Source organism: Bufo gargarizans, chromosome 5 (genome assembly GCF_014858855.1).
Source record: "Bufo gargarizans isolate SCDJY-AF-19 chromosome 5, ASM1485885v1, whole genome shotgun sequence".
In the NCBI taxonomy this organism is placed as follows: Eukaryota; Metazoa; Chordata; class Amphibia; order Anura; family Bufonidae; genus Bufo; species Bufo gargarizans.
The window spans coordinates 59,635,915-59,653,075 of NC_058084.1; positions in this window are offsets into that span (position 1 = coordinate 59,635,915).

Consider the following 17,161-nt stretch of genomic DNA (forward strand, 5'->3'; position numbering starts at 1 on the left):
TTATGCTGCCTTTTCCGCCTTTTCCATGACCCTTGGCTTATACGGATTTTGGCCAACACCGATTACTGGTTGTTCACCCTTCTTCACCCCTGCTACAAAGATAACTTATCATCTCTCATTCATGTGGTGGAGAGGACTAGCAAAATGGTGCAATACCAGAAGGTCCTTGTGGAAAAATTGCTCCAAAAATTTCCAGCTGACAAAGCTGGCAGCAGAGTACGTAGTTCCTTGGGCAACCGAGGAGGGCAACATTCTCCAAGGCCTGGGACAGTTTCTTGACACCCCTCCAGCACCCTCACCTTGATGCGCGGCCTAGTGTCACAAGGAGAGAAAAGTTTTGGAAGATGGTGGAGTACATAGCAGACCGTGTCAGCGTCCTCAATGATCCCTCTGTGCCTTACAACTATTAGGTGTCCAAGCTGGACACGTGGCATGAACTGGCGCTCTACGCTTTGGAGGTGTTGGCCTGCCCTGCCGCCAGCGTTTTGTCAGAGCGGGTATTTAGTGCTGCTGGGGGCATAATAACTGATAAGCGCATCCGACTGTCAACTGAAAATGCTGACAGGTTGACTCTTGGCAAAATGAACAAGGCCTGGATTGCCCCCTCACTTCTCTACTCCACCAGAGGAAAGTGGATGAACATAAAGGCACTTTAAATGTGGCTTTTATGGTTTATTGAATACACTGTATTCCCATGCACCCCTTCCACCATAAAAAAGGGTATATGGTTCAATCTTCCTTTTCTCGTCCTCCTCCATCATATCAACATGCTTATTAGGCTGCCCTCGCTCCTAATGTTTTAGAGGGTCAGCTCAGCAGCAGACCCTCACCCCTAATTTTTAAATGGTCAGCTCAGCAGCAGGCCCTTGCCTCTAATGTTTGAGATGGTCAGATCAGCAGCAGACCCTTACCCCAAATTTTTTAGATGGTCATCTCGGCAGCAGACCCTCACCCCTAATTTTTTAGATGGTCAGATCAGCAGCAGACCCTAGCCCCTAATGTTTTAGATGGTCAGCTCAGCAGCAGACCCTCACCTGTAATGTTTTAGAAGGTCAGATCAGCAGCAGACCCTCACCCCTACTTTTTTAGATGGTCAGATCAGCAGCAGACCCTCACCCCTAATTTTTTAGATGGTAGGATCAGCAGCAGGCCCTCGCCCCTAATGTTTAAGAGGGTCAGCTCAGCAGCAGACCCTCACCCTTAATTTTTTAGATGGACGGATAAGCAGCAGGCTTTCGCCCCTAATGTTTTAGAGGGTCAGCTCAGCAGCAGACCCTCACCCCTAATGTTTTAGATGGTCACATCAGCAGGCCCTTGCTCCTAATGTTTTTGAGGATCACCAGCAGGCCATCAATCATAATTTTTCAAGGGAGCGAATGATGCCCTCCTTTATGTGTAATAAAGGGTGTAATAATGCTAGGGTTCTCCCATTGATTTCCATTGTGCTCGGGTGCTCTGTAGAGCACCCGGGCATCCCAAAGTGTTCTACTCGAGCACCCAAGCACCTGAGCACTTTGGTGCTCGATCAATACCAATACTGACCTGTTGAATAAAAGTAATCGGTCAGTTTTATCTCACATCGAACGTCGTAAATAAAAAAAACTGTAAAACTGTGGTGGAATTGCTTTTTTATTGCAATTTCACCCCATTTGGAATTTTGTTTCCTGCTTCCCACTACATCATATGCGATATTAAATAGTGGTGTTGGAAAGTACAACTTGTCCTGCAAAAAACAATCCCTCATATGGCTATGTGAACAGACAAAAAAGTTATGTCTCTGGGAAGGCAGGGAGCGCAAAACGAAAACACAAAAAAAAACAAAAAACTTCGGGCCTGAAAGGGTTAAACACACTTTCACATATGACAGAGTTTCATAGATTTTTTTACAAATTTCTATTCACACATGGTGGAAAAAAAAACTGCAACATTCTGATATACAGTACTTTGTGCTATTTCCCAGATCTCAGCTTGTTGTCAGTGAAGGCAAACAGTCAGGGGCCCATTTATGAACTGATATACGCCACTTTTGTAGGCGGCAAAATGTGTGACTTTTCTGACAGACGCCACTTTTTTGACTGATCAAGAAAAGGGGTTGTTGCGGGGGAGGGGAAGAGGAATGGGCAGGCAGGCCCGTCTCATTCATCATTTTCTATGCAAGTTTTTGGCAAAGCAAGTGGCTTAAATCTGCGCCAGCAAGGGAGTTGGTGTAGATTTAAAGGGCTTCTGTCACCCCACTAAACCGTTTTTTTTTTTTGGTTTACTTATAATCCCTATAGTGCGATTTCTGCATACATAAGCTAAATAATTATTTCGGTTCAGTAGAATTTGTTTCCATTTTCACAGCCAAAGGTTTCTGAATACATGTTGGGCGAAGATGCTTACTACACCCCTTTAAAAATTCCTTGGGGGGGGGGATGTAGTTTCCAAAATGGGATCACTTTTTGGGGGTTTCTACTGTAGAGATAACTGACATGGTGTCTGAAAATGATTCCAGTGAAACCTGCCCTCTAAGGCTACTTTCACACTTGCGTTCGGGGCTCCGCTTGTGAGTTCCGTTTGAAGGCTCTCACAAGCGTCTCCGAACGCTTCCGTCCAGCCCTAATGCATTCTGAGTGGATACGGATCCGCTCAGAATGCATCAGTCTGGCACCGTTTGTCCTCCGCTCCGCTCAGCAGGCGGACACCTGAACGCTGCTTGCAGCGTTCGGGTGTCCGCCTGGCTGTGCGGAGGCAAACGGACGGACTGTCAATGGGGACGGATCCGTTTGAAGTTGACACAGTATGGCTCAATTTTCAAACGGATCCGTCCCCCATTGACTTTCAATGTAAAGTCAAAACGGATCCGTTTGCACTATCATGAACCAAAAAAAAAAAAAAATTTTTTTTTTTTTTTGTTCATGGTAATGCAAACGGATCCGTTCTGAACGGAGCCACCGTCTGCATTAATATGAGCGGATCCGTTCAGAACGGATCCGATCGAACGCTAGTGTGAAAGTAGCCTAAAAGACATATGGTTTATGACCACATATGGGGTGTTGCCATATTCAGGGGAAAATGAGTAACAAATTGTGTTACTCAAATTGTGGGGTGCTATTTTTTCCTTTTACCTCTTGTGAAAATCTGGAAAAATCTGGAACTAAAGAAATGGTTAGTCATTTGAAATTTATATAACCACTTGTTTCTAAATTCTATGAAACAACTGTGGGGTCGAAACACTCACTACACCCCTCCAAAAATTATGTAAAGGGTGTAGTTTCCAAAATGGGGTCACACTTTGGGGGTTTCTATTGTAGGGGTCCCTCATTGTCAAACGTGACATGGTGCTCGAAAATCATAAAAAAATAAAAATCTGCCCTCCAGAAACCATAAGGCGCTCCTTCCTTTCTGAGCCCTGTCATGTGCCCATGCAGGACTTTATGACCACATATATAAACTGGAGAATCAGGGTAATAAATATTGAGGTTTGTTAACCCTTTCTGCATTACAGGAAAAGTTGATTAAAATTTATGAGGAGGAGGATGATGATGATGAGGGTCCCTGTTCACAGCAGGGTGGCACCCAAAGCAGCTCATGGCCATCACTGGAGAGTGGCTTGGGTGATACAGAGTGAACAGACGATACACCTCCCGCAGATGACAGCTTGTCGTTACTTCTGGCCAGCCTGGCACACGTGAGCGACTACATGCTGCAGTGCCTGCGCAACGACCAACAAGTTGCCCTGATTGTTACCAGTGCTGATTACTGGGTGGCCACCCTGCTAGATCCCCGCTATAAGAACAATGTGCCGTCCTTACATCCGTCACTGGAGTGTGAGCGTAAGATGCGCGAGTACAAGAGAACGCTGGTAGAGGCGCTACTGATGGCGTTCCCACCTAACAGCAGGGGCGCAGTGGAAGAACGAGGCTTAGGAGGAAGTTGCTAACGCAGCTAGGGCACTGGCACCACCACAGAAGGGAGGGTTAGCATGGCCGAAATATGGAAAAGCTTTTCAGCACGCCACAATATACAGCACCACCATCTGATACGGAACGTCTTAGCAGGAGGCAGCGTTTCAGCAACATGGTGGAACAGTATGTGTCCACACTTCTGCACGTACTGACTGATGGCTCTTCCCCATTTAACTTCTCGGTCTCCAAATTGGGCACATGGCCTGAGCTTGCCCTTTACGCCTTGGAGGTGCTGGCCTGCCCTGTGGCCGCTGTATTTTCCCGAACGTATGTTTAGCACAGCAGGGGGCGTCATCACAGACAGGAGCATCCACCTGTCTACAGCCAACGTGGACGAGCTCATGTTCATTAAAATGAACCAGGCATGGATCCCACAGGACCTGTCCGTACCTTGTGCTGAATAGACATGTATACCGGCCGCACCCAGCCATTGTTATACTCCGGCACAGTTTGTTCTGTTTGCCAATATAAAAAATATAAAAATTAAGAATATATTTTTTTTTTATAAAAAAACTAAAACCCCCCCACAAAAACAGTGTTGGCTACCTCCTCTTCTTGCACCTACACCGACACCTCTGCCGCCTCCTCAACCTCCTACTTCACTTCGACCTCTTAGTAGTTTAGCGATAAGGTTTATTAGATAATCGGCACAAAGTGAAAGTGAAAGTACCAGTCACACAGTTAGAAAAACAGTTAACTCTTTGTGATAGAATGGCTCAATATTTTTAATAAAGGCCAATTGAAAATATGATTTTTAGCCAAAAATGAGTAAAATGCAAACATAAGCAAAAATTCCATCCGAAGGTGTACATAGCCTTTAAGGCACAGAATAAATGTTCATATTCTCACCACTCCAGAAAAAGTATGTCTGTAGTTCTCTCCCTGGCCCCTACCTAGTGCTGTCAGCAGTTTATCATGGTCATCACTGCTGACAGATTCCTCTTAACAATTGCTACATCTATAACATAATAATAATAATTATATATATAATAGTAGTAATAATGAAATAATCCTTGCATAATTAATAATGATGATGTTATTGCTATATATGGCTTCTCGGCAAGTGTAACCTCAGGAGGAGCCTGTATACTCCAATATGTGGCCTAGAAGCAGAGGTATTTTTTAGATGAAGACAACCAGAAGACAGTCTGCTCCATGTCTGTGTCTCCTCTGTCATAAATGTTATTTCTTTGAACACCCCGTCATGCATATTACTCATACTAACCAGCTGCAAGCTGAATTATAAGTCATTTATGTAACAGATTTATAAAAAGGCTAAAAATACTGCAGTGGAAATAAGACGAAAAGGTCAAGTGATGAAATTAGTAGTTTAAGCTGCAGACATCCCGGTAAGTCTTTTATTTATAATCAGGGCGTTTCGGATATCGAATATGAGAAGCGTTGAGGGATCATTTTATAAGTATGGTTATATGGAGGTGAGGAACCCAGAAGGATCTGGCCGGCAACAAGGAAAAAATAGCTCCCTGAAGACAATCACACCTAAGGCTTTGAATAGATTTCTTAAGGCCGTATTACACTGGGCGATTTTACGTCCGATAATCGCTAACGAGCGTTTGTATTAACAATCACCCTGCAGTGTAATACTGCTGTCGATTGCCCGACGAACGAGGAGCGCTTCCCTCCCGACAATCGCTTGCTCAATCGGCCTGTGTACTACAGGCTTTAGGATCTGTTCACGTCTCCACTGAGGCAACAGCATTTTCTGTTAGTATTGACTATTTCAGGCCTGGACGATTTTTTAAATTATTTTTTTGGAACTTTTTGTTTTCCATCACCCTGCCTTCCCAGAGCCATAACTTTTTATTTATTTTTCCTTTCACATAGCCATATGAGGGACAAGTTGCACTGTCGACAGGCACCATTTACTACTGCATACTACAGTTGCATGAAAAAGTATGTGAACCCTTTGGAATGATATGGATTTCTGCACAAATTGGTCATAAAATGTGATCTGATCTTCATCTAAGTGACAACAATAGACAATCACAGTCTGCTTAAACTAATAACACACAAAGAATTACATGTTACCATGTTTTTATTGAACACACCATGTAAACATTTACAGTGCAGGTGGAAAAAGTATGTGAACCCTTGGATTTAATAACTGGTTGAACCTCCTTTGGCAGCAATAACTTCAACCAAACGTTTCCTGTAGTTGCAGATCAGACGTGCACAACGGTCAGGAGTAATTCTTGACCATTCCTCTTTACAGAACTGTTTCAGTTCAGCAATATTCTTGGGATGTCTGGTGTGAATCGCTTTCTTGAGGTCAAGCCACAGCATCTCAATCGGGTTGAGATCAGGACTCTGACTGGGCCACTCCAGAAGGTGTATTTTCTTCTGTTTAAGCCATTCTGTAGTTGATTTACTTCTATGCTTTGGGTCGTTGTCCTGTTGCAACACCCATCTTCTGTTGAGCTTCAGCTGGTGGACAGATGGCCTTAACTTCTCCTGCAAAATGTCTTGATAAACTTGGGAATTCATTTTTCCTTCGATGATAGCAATCCGTCCAGGCCCTGACACAGCAAAGCAGCCCCAAACCATGATGCCCCCACCACCATACTTCACAGTTGGGATGAGGTTTTGATGTTGGTGTGCTGTGCCTCTTTTTCTCCACACATAGTGTTGTGTGTTTCTTCCAAACAACTCAACTTTGTTTTCATCTGTCCACAGAATATTTTGCCAGTACTGCTGTGGAACATCCAGGTGCTCTTGTGCAAACCGTAAACGAGCAGCAATGTTTTTTTTTTGATCATTCACATCAGGCAATGATTCTTGTGAAAAGCAAACCCAGAACTGGTGTGTGTGTTTTATAGGGCAGGGCAGCTGTAACCAACACCTCCAATCTCATCTCATTGACTGGACTCCAGTTGGCTGACACCTCACTCCAATTAGCTCTTGGAGATGTCATTAGTCTAGGGGTTCACATACTTTTTCCACCTGCACTGTGAATGTTTACATGGTTTGTTCAATAAAAACATGGTAACATGTAATTCTTTGTGTGTTATTAGTTTAAGCAAACTGTGATTGTCTATTGTTGTGACTTAGATGAAGATCAGACCAATTTGTGCAGAAATCCATATAATTCCAAAGGGTTCACATACTTTTTCTGGCAAATGTATGTAGTGGGAAAATGGAAATGGTGTGGAATTAGCCAAAATAAACAGAGTTCCACTATAGTTTTATGGCTTTTGTCTTTCCTTTTTTTCTCTGAGACAAAACTGACATGTTACCTTCATTGTCTGGGTCAATATGATTACAGCGATACCGCATTTATATAATTTTTCTTGTGTTTTAATACTTAAAAAATAAAAACTTTGGAAACAATTTATTTTTTCTTTCCATTGCTTTATGCTGACCCCCAAAACATTTTTTTTTTATATTTATGTCTAAGGAGCTGTGTGAGGGCTAATTTTTTGCTGGATGATCTGTAGTTTTCATTGATACCATTATGATGTGTGTATTCATTTTTGATCACTTTTTATTCATTTTTTTAATCTTTTTTTTAAAATCTTTCTATTGCAGCATTCGCAGTACAGGATAAATATATATATATTATCAGTACAGGCATTTTGAGACACGGTGGTGCAAATGATCTTTATTTTTTATTATTTTTATTTACTTTTTATTATGGGAAAAATGGGGGGGTTTAATATTAATTTTTAATTTTTAATTTTATTTTTATTTTTTACACATTTTACGTAACCTTAGGAGACTTTAACAAGTGATTGTTAGATTGCTTGTGCCATAGACTGCAATTAATTACCACTGAAGCTATGGGAGTTCTGCTATGTTTCTATGGATCTCTGCCACCTGCAGGCCTCAATAGGTACTACTACTGTGCTGGCCTCGAATCTTTCAGAGAGACCGAGGCTACCACAAGGAGTGATCACACCGTAGACCCAGGCCTCTGCTAATGTGAAACAGCAAAAACCTGGCTGCTATATTCTATGCTCCAGTGGGTGAAATCTTTAAAGACTTGACCAGGGCCATACGTGTACGGCGCTGGTCGGGAAGGGGTAAAAAGTACACCAATATTGCCTGATGTAACCACTGACTTGGGTCTATCAAGTTTCACTGAAGTGGTGGCTGCTTTGATGGGGGAAAATATCACCTTTTTCCCATGAATATTACAGATTCTGAGATAGAAGGTCCTGACAGAGCCTCCAGCACAGATGTGAACAGAACCTTTGGAAAAGATTTGGAATATTGGTCACTAGATCATAGACGCTAGTCTGACACTCCTTGCTCTCTGCTGCTTATTTTAAGCTTCTGTGTTGCTGTATACAATTGGACAGAATAAGCAGAGTCATGTCATTATTATTAGACAGCTCTCTGACAGCCATGGGCGTCCGCAGGAGGGGGCAAGTGCCCCCCCCCTGGAATCTGTGAACTGAGTTCTGCCGGCACAGGGAGATAAGCGCTTCCATTGTAGAAGCGCTCATCTCCATAGTCATCTGTATCGCTGATGCCTGTGCTGAGGCAGGGAGAGGCGTGTCCCTTTCCCTTCCTCTGATAGGCTGCTGGCCTAGTGCATGCAGCCTATCAGAGGCCGGCGCAGGCGGCGCGATGACATCATCACGCCGCCTTAGCCGTACAGCGCGGGACACAGACTGGAAGAGGCCTGCATCGCATCGCTGCCAAGGAGGTAAGTATAAGTGTTTATTTTTTAGTGTACAATACTGGTGGCTACTGGCTACGGGCCGTTATTACTGGCACATGATGGGGGGGCTGTTATTACTGGCACATGATGGGGAGGCTGTTATTACTGGCACATGATGGGGGGCTCTTATTACTGGCACATTATTTGGGACACTATAGGGGCATCTACTGAGGCCACAAAGAAGGGGTGTTTTATATGGGAGGCTCTGTACAGTAGAATTTTATACTGGGACACATTATGGTGGGTACTATGAGGAAGGGGGGAGAGGAGTACTATGGGGTCATCTACGGGGGCACTAAGAAGGGGTATTTTATACTTGCAAATTATGGGGGACACTGAGGGCATCTACTGGGGCATTTTAAACTGGTACATTATGGGGGCACTAGGAGGAAGGGGGAGAGGAGCACTATGGGGGCATTTACTGGGGCACTATATAGGGGTATTTTATACTGGCACATTATGGGGGCACTATGGGGACATTAGCTCAACTGGGGGCATTAACAAGGGGGTATTTTTTGCCCTGTCACATTATAAGGAGAATTATTACTACTGGGGGGCATTATGGTGGGCTTTATCACTCCCCCATGGTATGACCCCCTAGTAGCAGCACCAGCCTCTCCCTGCTCTGCTATTCCTCTGCCTCTTCTCCAAATCCTTATTATGAAATCTTTCTCATTAGGATAAAACACAACATCAGCTCCGCCGAGCCCCCGGCCAAAGTGTGGAAGTGGCGTCCGAGATCCCCAAGGGCCAAGTAATTGTAAGTTTTCATGTGAAATATGTTTATGTTATACACATATAGCCTACACTGTGCCACACAATGTACAGTATACCGCTAGACTGTGCCACACAATGTACAGTATACCTCTACACTGTGCCCCACAATATACAGTATACCTCTACACTGTGCCCCACAGTATACCTCTACACTGTGCCCCACAATATACAGTATACCTCTACACTGTGCCCCACAATATACAGTATACCGCTACACTGTGTAGTCTGTTCTATAAGCACCATTGTTTTGTGGCGGCGGACAGAAAATAATCTGGAAGTGCCCCTCCGGAGACCAGGCCCTGGATCCGCCACTGGACCGCTCATGCGTTATTATACTTTGTGATAATGAATATGCCCCTCCCCTTCATTACATTCTCAGAAACAAGCAGAGCATCGATGTCAATAAAATTATGCCCCCCCCTGGAAAAATTTCTGCGGACGCCCATGCTGACAGCTCTATCATACTGCAGGAGGCCTAGATAACACATAGAATATTAACACTACACACACCAGAGCACCGGAGCAGCAGTGCGGTAGCAGCAAGGTATTCAGCAGATGCTCAAGGCCTCTTTTTCTTATTTTATAACATTTGCGGCCTTCAGCAAAATTTTTCAGGGTCCTGGAAAACCCTTTTAAAAGGAATATATCAGCTATATATTTTCTGCCACTTAAAGGGGTTGTCCGGGTACATACCCAGAATTTCACCCAGACAGTCCCCTGTTATGAGCATCAAAGCATTTCATGCTCCGATGCTCTCCATTGCCCTGCGCTGAATCGTGGAGGGGAAGGGCTTTTTTTATTTATAATAACTCACTGCTGGGCAGAGCATGCCACCCAGCAATGTTCCCGGTGACGTCTCTGGCTCTGATGGGCAGGTTTTAGCGCTGCCCTAGCCATTATACTGGCTAGGGCAGCGCTAAAGCCCACCCATCAAAGCTGGTGACGTCACCAGGCTCACTGCTAAGGGAAGCCTCCGCCTGGCAGCCCTATGGAAAGCCCGGTACGTCACTGGAAGTCCATAAAAAGCCTACTCCCTACGCGTTTCAGTGCAGGGCAGCGCATCAGAGCATGAAATGTTCTAATGCTCATAACAGGGGCCTGCCTGGGTGAAATTATGGGTATGTCCGGGTTCAGCTCCGAACTCGGACAACCCCTTTTTAAATTTTTTTTTCTTTTTTTCTAATCTGGTTTTATTTTCTAATAGTATATTTTTCCATTCTATTTCCTGAATATGATTATAGGGGTGGCCATCTTGCCTGAGCTGTTCTGAACAGCATTTACAGCAGCCACATGGGCCATAGATACAAAGGACAGGAAGGGATCTCAGTAACTTCTATACGAGTGCTCTGGGCATGTACAGAGAGTTGAGACAATCATCTATAGTGAATGTTGGATCCTGTGTTTTATTTATATAGAAGTTTTTCAGACGTGGTAATCCTGCCTGTGACGATAATGAGATGACTGCCGAAAAGTGATCTCTACATACCAAGAGGTGGTGCCAATTATGTACTATAGCCATAGTGGTCAGTGCTACAAATAAAACATTGTTTTGTGGAATATGTTGATTAATACTTAATTCTAGACCTATTTTGTGCCTAGGTATCACCATTTCACATTTTCCACAATGTGCTATGTTGTGAGGAAGGTTATTCTAAGTCTTGCTAATGTTATGAGCAGTGGGAGTGGAAACCAGTTTGACCTTAGACTAATCCTAAGGGCATTATCCTAGCAGTCCCCTGGTAGTCATCCTTTAAGCCTTATACAGGGATCTAGAGTTTGCTGCAGAGGAGCCAATGCTGCAGGGAGGCTGCTACCTCTTGAAGTAGTCTCTGTGTGGATGACAGATGACCCAATGGGGTCAGAGACACTAGTGTGAGGCAAACTCATAGCCGATAACAGGCTGAGGTCACTGCAAGCAGAGTTTGGTGTGAATCCGAGAAACAGTCCAATGGTCAGGGCAGGCAGCAGAGGGTCAGTACAATGATCAAGCACGGGTCAGGTCATACGGCAAAGGGTCTGAATCCAGGAATCAGGCAGAAGCCGGTACGCTGGTGAACACACAGATACAGCACAAGTTGTCCAGGTTGTTGGACAGGATGGGGGTGGTGGGGACGGCAATGAGGGTGGTTGTAATGCGCACATTGGCTAATCCCTCTTTATAGTGCTCCCCTGGCCACACATGCAGTGACCCCAGAGGCAGACTGAGAACTTAAAGTGGCCCTGGAAAAAAACTAAAAGGCACCCCATGTTGTAGGCGGGTCCAAATTGACAAAATGGAGTGCCAATATAAGTAGGCTGGGTCAACATGACTGGGCAGAACCAAATACACAGAGCAGCAAAAAATACTAAAGCCCCCCCACCCCCGCCACAGCATTTAATTCTATGATGTCCTGAGGATGATAATACAGTGCAAGAGGGCACTTTCTTCTGCCAGTCAGGTCCATAAGTACCAGATACTGCTAGCATTAATGCTGAGAGCATCAAATCACTATGTACCTGACCGCCGGCTGCAAGCAGGGCTTGGGGGGGGGGGGAGGGGGAAGTCCCCAGGGGCATTGGCGCACAATACATTTCCCCTCTAGCATCTATGGCCAATCCACCCCTGGGTGACTCCCCTGATCAGCATTCATCCGCACTCCTGCCTTGCACTCAGCCTACTGTTTACCAACAAGGGCACCCCAACTACCACCCAGGTTGTGCCCGAGGGAAGAAAGGGTGCTCCCTCTATTTACTGCATGGCCCCAGGGAGAACCAAAGGGGGGATTGCCAACATGAACTGTGACTACTATCACCACCACCATAGACATTACCACTTCTGTCATCCTCCGCTCCCCATCTCCTGGGTCACTGGCAGTGAGTGTTCTAAAGTCACCTCATAATGGGCTTGTGTTCTGCTGCACGTTTGGGGATTCATTATAGTCATATAGCCTGGTTATGTAGGATGGGGCGCGGGGGGTTGGGAAATAGCACAGTGGCTCAATGCTTAGCAGCACTGGGGTCCTTGGTTCAAATCCGACCAAGGACAACATCTGCATGCAGGATATATGTCCTCCCTGTGTTTGTGTGGGTTTCCTCTGGGTAAACATACTGATAGGGAACTTAGACTGTGATCTCCATTGGGGACCGCAAGCAATGATAAGCTCTGTACAGCACTGTGGAATATGTTAGCACTATATAAGTGAGTAAAAATAATTGCAGATGGAGGCTCGTTTCCGCATAAAACCTTACTTAAACTCATACTGGTTGTAGACTGCCTATCAATAAGAGGGTACACAGCTTGTGGCTTAACAACTGCAATACAATGGCACAATCAGCTAAACCAGGCATGTCCAAACTGCGGCCCTCCAGCTGTTGCAAAACTACAACTCCCAGCATGCCTGGATAGCTTACAGCTATTAGGGCATGCTGGGAGTTGTAGTTTTGCAACAGCTTGAGGGCCGCAGTTTGGACATGCGTGAGCTAAACAGTTTCCACTAGTCCCCTGGGGATCCTCCGTAGTACAGGGGTGATGTTTTCTTTACTACGAGCTTGCACCTATAGCCTACCAGACTTCTCCCCTGCATCTCTTACACTTGGTCCCCAGTACGGCTTCTTCCATTACGCTGTTTGCAGCAGGGTTCCTGTCCATATCAGCCTTGCAACCAGCAGCACATGACTCTAGAGTCCCCTACTATCTTCAGACACCTACCTGGTCACTCACCTATCATGGCAACCCGAATCCCTTTCCCCTCACACTCTTTGGCAGCTCCTCCACATCTAAAGCTGACTACTTCTCTGGTCTGTGACCTTTCCTGTCAACTACCATGGTGTTGTAAACCGTGTACCGGGGTGGACTCCCCAGGATACACGAATGAGGAAAACAACTCCACCACCAGCTTTTCCCAAAACAGAATTTTAATTGTAATGAACACAACCACAAATGCTGGGAACCTCCAATAGGTTTACATACACCTAGCCTGAAGGCTGAGATCCTTGTATTGCACAGGGCGGCGCCCTCCGATGGATGCAGGAGGAAAGCATGGTAATTTACGGATTGGCGGGCATGACTAAACCGCCACACCTTACCTGTTATTATTGAGATCAAGATCAAAAAGATGCATCGCACTCACCATCCATGTTCATGTTCACGCTTCTTTATTAGTGATAGCAGAGTTACATGCAGGGGCAGACTCACATGGAGTATAAGTTAAAGTGCGATGCATCTTTTTGATCTTGATCTCAATTATATTCTGCTTAATCTTCGCACCCCGTTTTCCTGGATGGTCGGAGGAGGCCAGGACTGTGTTCCCTGATATCTCAGGTGCAGGACGGTGCCCTCAAAACCTCTCGTTATATATTCCTTACCTGTTATTACCCTGAAAAAACAAGAATATCTGTATGGGTGTGTGGTACGGGCTGGCCTGCGGTGCAGCACAACAGCTTACAATCTTACAAAGCTCTACAGGATTTCCCCTCCCATAACTGGTCTTGTAGTCTGTTAGCTGTGTTTAGGAAACAGCGGCATCTTGTGGCCAAACAGCAGAATGTCAGTCTAGATAATTTAATTTAATTTACACAAACAGTGTTCAAACAAGGAGAGCCGTTTCCCCATCTCACAGTGTCACTCTTGCATGTGGGAGACTCCCTCTACACCCACCATTGATTTTACTGTGGGCTGCTTTCCATCATAGTGGCCATCACCTGGTCTCAACAGCCATAGTAACAACTGATCCTTGTTCTCAGCCAGGGGCATCAGTGGTGTAATCGACTTGGACCTTCCTCCACTGTGCATTCCCAGCAAGGACACTCTCTGAAGGGCACACATGTGAGAAGGAGACCCGCTCTACTTCTGCCATCTGCTGCTTCTTGTACTCCACCTGCTGCCTGATGGCTGGAGCAGGCTTTCTTCTCTGCTCAAACCACACTAAAAAGAATATCAAGTGATATATGTTCTTCTATCAATTAATTAATTCACAGCCTGATAGAATGTTAAAACAAAAATTGCGCAAACGTGATCAAATGTTCGCGAACTGCAAGTTCGCAGCGGGCCCCGTTCACTTTAATGGCACCAAATACTAAGTAGAAGTGTACAAATAGTCCCACAACATGGACAGTGACATACTAGAGGGGTGTCAATGACAAAAATTCCAATCTTAATCAGGGGACATTTTTATGCGTCTTAAAGGGAAATTCTCTGAAATGTGCCCTGTTGGAGCCTAGAATTTTTTTATCTTAGGCCACGGGAGTACGGGCCTTAAAAATTAGGCATTCATCTGACATTAAAGAAATTCTGATTATGGGACTCGAGGTACGTTATGCGGTCAATGGATAAAAATGTTACTGTAGGCCACTGGACTACAGGCCCCAAACATTAGGCATTCACCGGACAGAAAAGATCAAGTGATTATGTGGCTGGATGTATATTACACGGTCAATGGACATCAATTTCACTGCAGGCCAGTACAAATACAGGTCAAATTCATATTTTTAAAAGAACTAAAAATATAAAATTGGATTAAGAACATGGCTAATGAAATCCCCCCTCTTGAAAAAAACCCTAATGATAATAGTTGAAATTCGATAACACGTGGTCGTCACTGGTGTTGAATTCCTCCGAGGCCGCAACAATTATTCATTCAGTGTACATAAAAGAACAAGTAAGTATGTGGCTGGAGGTAGATTACACAGTCATTGAATTACAATTTTCCAGCAGGCCAGTGTACTACAGGCCCCCAAAATTATGCATTCAGCGTACATAATAGAACAAGTAAGTATGTGGCTGGAGGTAGATTACACGGTCATTGGATATCAATTTTACAGCAGGCCAGTGTACTACAGGTCCCAAAAATTATGCATTCAGCATACATAAAAGAACAAGTAAGTAAGTGGCTGAAGGTAGATTACACGGTCATTGGATATACATTTTCCAGCATGCCAGTGTACTACAGGCCCCAAAAATTTGGCATTTAGTGTACATAATAGAACAAGTAAGTATGTGACTGGAGGTAGATTAAACGGTCATTGGATATTAATTTTCAGCAGGCCAGTGTACTACAGGCCCCAAAAAAGTAATTATGGGGCTGGAGGTCTATAAGATGGTCAATGGATATCAATTTTACTGAAGGCCAGTACAAATACTGGTCAAATACTTATGTTTAAAAGAACTAAAACTATAAAATTGGATTAAAAACATGGCTAACAAAATCCCCCCTCTTGAAAAAAAACCTAATGATAATAACACGTTGAAACACGTGGTCGTTACAGGTGTTGAATTCCTCCGAGGCCCAAAACATCAGGCATTCAGCGGACAGAAAAGGCCTTTTATGCCGCTGTATTTACCTAAGACAGGGACCAATATTTGTTCTGGGTGGTGGCGGATACTTGTGGGCTGGCATGAGGAAATTCTATTAAATGTGCATGTCACAGGTGTTGAATTCCTCCGAGATCCACTCCTCATTCATTTTTAGAAATGTGAGGTAGTCCACACTGTCAGGAGCTAGGAGAGTGCGATTATCGGTCACAATCCCCCCTGTTGCACTGAACGTCCTTTCGGACAGGACACTGGACGAGGGGCAAACCAAGAGTTCCATGGCAAAATTGTGCCAGCTTTGGCCACAGGTCAAGCCTGAACACCCAGTAGTCCAGGGGTTCCTCGCTTCTCAGAGTGTCCACATCGGCCGTTAACCCGATGTAGTCGGACACCTGTCGGTCTGGGCGTTCCATGAGGCTTGATCTGCAGCTGTTGATGGGTTGGTTGCAAGAATGATCTCATATCCGAAGTGACCAACACATCTTCAAACAGCCCTCTTTTTGCATGCGCAACTATTTCTCTGTGAGTGGAAATTCCTCTGCCAGCGCCCGCAAAATCAGAATGCAACATTTCTCGAAGCAAGGCCTGGAAGTGCTGCATTCTGACAGCCCTCCTTGATGCTGGTAACATGTTTGCCATTTTGTGTTTGTACTGGTGGTCTAAGTACGTTGCCACCCAGTACTGGTCCTTGCCCTTTATGCTTTTTATATGGGGGTCCCTCTTCAAACACTGGAGCATGAAGGCCCCCACTTGCACTAAACTGGAAGCGGTGGAGTGTCCTGGCTCCTGCTCATCGGCCAGGATAATGTCGTCCTCAGTCTCCTCTCCCCAGCCACAGACAACACCAGGGATCCCAGGAATGTTTAAAGCATGCTCTTTTGCTCCTCCTCCGCCCCTACACCATCTTCCTCTGACTCCTCTTCAGACTCCTGTTGACTTGTCTCAGATGGAGTAGCCCCCCCTGGGAATTCATCCAGCATTGCAACTTCCTCATCGTCCTGCTCCTGCTCCTCGATGGCTTGATCAATGACACGACGCAATGCATACACTATTATCAGCAGCGGACACGTAAAAAATTGTGTCTGCGTCTTGGGAGCACTAGATGTAACCGTGCATGGTGGATGGCTCGTTCCAGATACTGTACATTAGCAGTCTGCTTTTGACCTCCTGTGCACTGTAATTTCTGCCTGCTTGCCCTCCTTCTCCTCCCTATCTGCTGCTCCGTCTCTCCCTCTGAACTCCCCTCCTCTTCCTCTCTTGTAGGCACACACGTGACATCCATAGACACGTCATCATCGTCCCCTTCACCACCACTGACTTTAGAGATCTCGGGGTAGGCAGCAACAGCGGGGACCACCCTCCTTGGGCTGATTCTGGGCACTGTCGTCAGACTGCTGGGTGGTGGCCGTTGATACCTCCTCTTCCTGATCAGATGCCAAGAAAGGCTGCGCATCGGTAAGGTCT